A 7234-nucleotide genomic window follows, 5' to 3' on the forward strand; every position below is an offset into this window, starting at 1 on the left:
CACACACTGGGTTATAGTTGTGAAAAAATGTGTTGAGTAACTTTTTCCATTGACAGAGATGCTAACCTCCAAAATTATGCCTCTGTATGCTGTCTGAGAAAGCACTCAGTATTCCTGCATATGGTCAAATACATGAAAGTCAGCACTATGAAAACAAATTGGACATATGTAAGTGACTATTTTGAAAATACTTTGCAAATTACTCTTGTAGTCAAGTTCTGTAGAAATACCAAAAAAAGATGTGAATATATTTTCATAGAATTTCCAGCGATCACAGTTGAAGATGGAGATGTCCCATTCACTTTATGCTTCAGTATCACACATAACTAGCTGAACTATTTGTAGGCTTACTATTAAAAATATAGTTTTTAAAGATAATTCAATGATTCTGAAGAATTTCCCCCTCATTTTTTATCCACCAACATCTGCATAGAAGACACCTATTTTTTCACACCCTTTTCCAGTTGGATGTGTATAAATTATTTCATGTAAAAGGATCTTCACAAACACAGCAGCAGTGTCCTTCACAACAGCTCATGAAACGCAACTATGCATGTATTCTTACGATAAGATAATCACAAAAGCAAAAGAAAATTTAAAATATGTATAAATGCATTAGTGCCTGTTTTTAGTTCACAATGTAAGTGTTCATCTTTGGAGGGCATCAGTGGGTATAATAGGTGTGAGTTTATTATTGTTGCCTTAACATGCCCAATTTATGTTTTTTCTCTTTTGATCATCTCTATTTTGAAAGAAGTATGCTCCTACTGCCTATTACACATCATGTACATTTCTAAAAATGTAAGCACCATCCTTCTAAGATTAAGGCAGTCATTTATAAATAGTACAATCCTGAGTATGCAAGTGAATCATGATTTCACATAAGTTCCTAGGGTTCAAAGAAAATGCATGGAATATGATTGCCAGAATAGTACCAGTGAGTGATTGAAATGATATTATATCATGACACCAGAAAGAAAGAATCACCAGTGTGCAATAAATAAGGTAACAACTACAACTGCATGAATTCAATGCATGAGAGTCGTACCATTAGTTTTGTTTTGTCTGAAACAAACTTGCTATGCAGTTCAGGCTGATTTTGGGCTCACTTTGTAGGCCAGGCTTGTCATGAGCTCACTTTGTAGTTCAGGCTAACCTTGGACTCCCTTTGTAGTCCAGGCTGATCTTGAACTTCCAGCAATCCTCTTGTGTTAGCCTTACAAGTCCTGAGATTACAAGCATACACCTTCATGCCCAAGCTGTAGCATTATATTTCTAGCAATAAATTTCATGCCTGATAATAATACAACACTTTTGCTGCTCTCTGTACAGTCTTTGGGGCTTGTCACTGCTAAACCCTCATAATATCCATTTAGGCACATGTTCCACAGTGGCATTTCAGCAGCATCTTATGATATTAAAATAAAACTCAGAAATAAATGTTGAGAAAGTCTAAGTCATGTCTCATTCTCAGTAGCGTAAATAAATCTGATGTCACATGGAGTCATTATTTGACTTCATTTGAGATGCCATCACATTGTTGCTTCATTTGAGAGCCATCACGTGATGTCACAACCTGACAAGAAGGTTCAGTGCAAGACAGGATGAGATATGAAGAGAAAGAGAAAACATTCACAAGATTCTGATTATATTGTGGTTATTATGCTAATTTCTGTATTTAGTACTATTTAATTATTTACTTGTGTACATTTTTCAATATACTCTAAAATTGTAAACATGTATAAAATATTATTTGTGTAAGTTTCCATGTGTGAAATATATTACTCTAAAATATTGTAATATACATTGAGGCAGTTGGCATTTCTGCACACTTGATATTGATATAGAATATTGCTGATGAATTACTACAATGTAGTTCATATTTATATTCTCTAATTTTAATGTTTTATTATTTTTTAATAAAATGTTTCAGACATAGGAAAGTAGGTGATTTCATTTGATTTAAGCAATCTGGGAACCTGAGGCAAGTGGTTTTCAAGTTTGCAATTTAAACCCAGGCTTCGTAACTTGGAAACATGGTGAAAACATGTCTGCAAATGAAAAACAATGCTGAGGAGATAGGTCTGTATAAATGTCCTGGATTCCAGCATCTGCCCTGAAAAGTTGAAATAGGCCTTGTTTTCTCATAGGGCAGTAAAACGATTGGCCTCATCTCACACACTGAATATATCCAGCCTGTTCTCACCTCCCCCCCCCCCGGTTTAGGAATCATTTCCATACTACATAATCTGAATTTACTGGAGTATAGTTTCCATTCTATTTACTGCAAGTAGGAGTAAACTTGCAAAAAATACAGTTAGTCAATACCTGCTCTGTAAAGATCAGAGAAACCTCATTTTAAGTGTACTAATGCCCTTGTGGAGCATTGCAGTAGCCCATATGTAATCCAGGAATGGCACCTGTCAAATTGCTCATCAGTGTAGGTTTTGGATCACTTTCTCTGTCCCTTTAATCTCAAATATTTGGTCTTTTATCCCCAGCTATTGGGTGATGCAGGAAGGCTGTGTGCATTGTCAACTGGAAGGAAGCACGGGGAGATGAGGACAATTCATTATACGGAGTCTTCCTTTATATTTTTGCTACCATGTTTTGGACCCATGGTCACCTTTCGACAAAAGACCCTAGAATTGGAGCCTGGTTGCTGGATGATTTCCTCAGAGAGCAGGAATCAAATACACAAGGAAACAACCTAGAGGCTAGAAATGCAAGTGTGGGATAAGGTGCTCTGAGATGGAGACAGACAGACTAGATGTTATCTGATGAAGTTGGAGTCTCCTTATAAATATGTGAAGTTTGTGACCTGATCTGTGTACTGGCTTCCACCTGATTCCTTCAGATGTGTGCCAGGAGGCTTGACTGGCAGTTGAGACCTCAGTACCCTGTCCTGTTCCAGCTGCAATATCATTTCCATGGAAAGTGGCACGCATTTAGCAAATTATTCTACAGTTCCATGTCTTGACACTCTTTATGGTGACTTCATTGGTGCATGTGTAGTCTACGGGCCCATCTGTTGTTTCTATATAGAACGGTATTTTTTTTCCTCAATCTTCATTCTACTTTTGACTCAGACAGTCATGATTTCTCTACATTTACTGAATGTTTGGAAGCAAAGTGTGAAGTTCATGATTTGAGTACAGAAAGAAGCATTTATAAGGTAGCAATTAAATTTCAAGTTTCCAGAACATCTGCACATGGACATACATAATACCCATGACTGTGTTTCCAGAGAATAAGGAGGCTGTTTCCATCTTTAACATAGCCTGTGCCACGGAGTCCTTTTTACCTTGTTTAACAAACATGAATACTGGCTGAGGTAGAACATGATTCAGTAAACATAATACCAAAATTTAGAGATACATTGAATATGTTCTGTACCAGCATCTCAGTTATAGGCAAAAATAAGTAGAAAATTGAAACACAATTGTGTAGGGCATAATGGATGATGGAGCATGGCAATATCAACTCCTGGACCAAGGAAGGTCTTCCTGAGGTCAGCTTGTCTCAGGTTGGAAATAAAACCTGTGTCTTCATCTGACCCAGGATGAGAGGAGATCAAATCCATAGAACTGAAGATCAATGGAAACTTAGGGAGCAATCTGTTGACATTAATCATCCAAATATATTATTTTAAATGCTGAATTCAAATAGTGGAATTTTGGCAAGAAATAACTGGCTGTAGTGAATCTGGACATATGCGTGAGTGAGTCTGTGTGTGTGTGTGTGTGTGTGTGTGTGTGTGTGTGTTCATCTAATTCTGATGGAGAAAGATTTCTTTTTCACTAGCCTGTTTCTTGTAACCAAAAACAACTGGAGTTTTTAATCTTTGCTAGATAGATACCTGAATGAAAACATTAAGGTAGTTAATAAATCTTTCCACATATATAGAATCTGAAAATGATTTTAAAATTCATGTATATTGCACAGAATAGTGGATTACATTTTGGTGTATTGCAACTTGTATATAATATACATTGATTTTTATGGGAGTCACTTTGTTATATTATTATTATTATTATTATTATTATTATTTATTTTTACAATTGAGATACTCCTAATATTCGCATTCATCACAGGTAAATGGTACCTGTAAATTATATATTCTGATTCTTCTTTTTGTAATTCTGTTTTGCTCTCTACAATCCCTCCTTTCCTCATTTTCAACGATTTTTTCTGTTTTTCCATTTTTCTCCTTCTTTCCTTTTATACTCCCCTTCACTACTTCTCCTTTGTTTTTGAACAACTGCTTACTATTTCATTATATCTATTTTACATTTGCTTTCTATTTCCACTTTCAAATCTTCACACCAGTGAGATCATGCAGTATTTACCCAAGTTTTAAAAATTTATGTCACTGAAGAAGATTGTGAAAGTACATCATTTTACCTACTAATGCGTAAAGTATATCATTAATGGCTGGGTATTTCATCTCTGTGTAAAACATCATGCCTTCTTTATATTTTCATCTGTTGATGGACATTTTGAGGTGTTCCCAAGATTTTAGCATTACCAAATATTTTCTTATAAATATGGGTACACATACATCATTCTTGTAAAATGTATTAAATTAATTTGGGAAGATATTATGTTGGAGAACAGTTGTGACACAGGAGCCCTGTAATACTAGATATTTTAGGAATGTCTGCATTGATTTCCAGAGATGTGGATCTGTTTACACTTCTATAAACAGTGAAGAAGAGTTTATTTCCCAAATTATTCTTAGCAATTTTTATTGCTTGTTTTCTTGAATATTTCCCATTTTCTGTAGTAAGATGAAATCTGAGTTGTTTTCACTTGCATCTTTAAAAAGACAAGTATGTTGAAGTTTTCTCCATATATGAATTTGCCATTTGTACTTCATCATCTGAGCAGAGTGCATTCAACTCATGCTCATTTCAGAATTCCGAGTGAATTTTCAGTTTTGGGCCACTTAGACTGATGTTTGCTGTTGGTGTCACAGTTGGATTATCAGCTTAAGATTGAAAACTATCTTTAAATTTTGTAAGAAAATTATTATAAATGTGTATTCTTTGTGAAATAATTTTTGTGCATCTTTTGAGATGAATGTGTGATCTTTTTCTAACTTTCCATTGTTATATATTACATAAAATACACTGTGATTATTTTGATTCTGCTATTGCCCCTCATTTACATTCTCTTCTTCCCTGGTGTTCAGTTTCATCTGCAATTGTCTTTTTGCTGTGTCTGCCATGTTCTCCCGGGTACTTGTCTCTTTTTATATATTTTTTTTCTTGCATTATATCTCATCTATCAAATGTTTCTTCTCATTAAATTCTGAAAAGGCTACATGGTCCATCTTCTGTAACTGCTTCAGTGTGAGGACAGTGACTTTTTTGCCCTAGCAAGTGATCAAAAATCTCACCCAGGGAAGTAGATAAGTGGGTTTGAGGCATCTACATCCGCATCCCCATTCCGGCTGCACTTGGAGAACTGTGGAATTTCCAGCAAACAGGCAGGTGCATACTATCCCTGGAGCCCAGCATATTTGGGACTCCTGCACATTCTGGGTGCAGAGGAAGGGCTGGGCAGACATGGGGCACCTGAAGCCACCTCCCATGTGTCTGGAGGACTGTGAATACCAAAGCAAGCATGTGAGCATCACCAGTTCCAGAGGACCCACAGCCTAAGGTAAGTGCTAAGTGCACTCTGCCCCAAGCACAGATTATTCGGGACCCTCCAGGCTTCCAGGTGCAGTGAAGTGCATAAGTGGGTTTCAGGCACCTACATCTGCCTCCTCATTCTGGCTGCGCTTGTAGAATTGTGGAGCTTCCAGCAAGCAGGTGGGTGTACAGAGTCCATGGAGCCCAGCTTATCTGGAACTACTAAGTTCTTAACAGGCAGAAGAGTGCCATTGGTTCTAAAAGCCCAGTGGCTTGGGGGAACTGGGTGCCAGAGTCCGAGGAGCTGCGAACATAGAAGTGGATTTCCAACAGACGCTGAGGAAGCTTTCAAATAACACTTGAAACACAGAAATATAGGAAAATGACAAAGCGAAAGACCAAATTGCAACCTCAAACCTCCAGCCCATCTCAAGAAACCCTAGGATGGATGTATATAGAAGAAAATGTATGCCATTCACCTCAAATATTGGACATAATAGCTACTGAAATCAACAAGCAACTCCACGAAGCTTTAAAGGAATTCAAACTCGAAATAATCTCCCAGGTAAAAGAAGAAATGATAAAAGAAATGAAAGAGATTCTGAATATATCTAAAGAAAACACAGTTAAAAAATTGCAGGCACTAAACAAAAAGATAGAATCCCTAGATGAGCAACACAAGAAACAAACAGAATACATAATGAAGATGCACAGAGATATACAGGAAATAAAAATCTCCACTGAAAGATGTAAAAATCGCTTCAATGAAAGTGGAGATAGAATTTCAGACATTGAAGACAGGATTCCAGCTAGTGAACAGGAAAGGAAAGATCTTTTGAAAATAACAAGGAATCAGCAAATAACAATTCAACAACTGAATGATGATGCAAAGAACAATAACATAAGATTGACAGGGATTAATGAAAAAGAAGGAGACAACATAAAAGATGTCAAGAGGACATTTAGAGAAGTATTAGCTGAAAATTTTGCAAGCATGAGGTCAGAAACCCACATCAGGATCAGTGAAGCATATAGAACCCCATATAGTCAAAACCAAAGTAAAACTACACCGAGACATATAATAATCACCATCCCAGAAATCCAACACAAGAATAGATTATTAAAAGCTGTCAGAGAGAAAAGACAGATCACTTATAAAGGAAAACCTATCAGAATCACAGCAGACTTCTCATTACAAACAATAAAGTCAAGAAGAGCATGGAGTGAAGTACTCCAGATCCTAAAGCAAAATGATTTCCAACCTAGACTGATGTAACCTGCAAAATTATTCAAAATTGATGGTGAAACACGATACTTCCATGACAAAGGACAGCAGAAGAATTTCATGAAAACCAAGCCAACCCTGCAAAAAATATTGAAAGACAGTTTAGATACACAAAGGAACAAACCGCTAAACAAAGCAGATAATTAAACAGAACAGAAAGATAAAGATGCAACAGCAGAGAGATAACAGGTGAACAATAAACCAGCATTTCACAGTTATAACCTTTAAAGTACATGGTCTCAATGCACCAATCAAAAGAAACAGACTAGCAGAATGGATCAAGAAACAAAATCCAACCATATGCTGTTTA

Source organism: Cavia porcellus, unplaced genomic scaffold (assembly GCF_034190915.1).
Source record: "Cavia porcellus strain 051 isolate PalLab524CR breed Dunkin Hartley unplaced genomic scaffold, mCavPor4.1 scaffold_7, whole genome shotgun sequence".
Classification (NCBI taxonomy): Eukaryota; Metazoa; Chordata; class Mammalia; order Rodentia; family Caviidae; genus Cavia; species Cavia porcellus.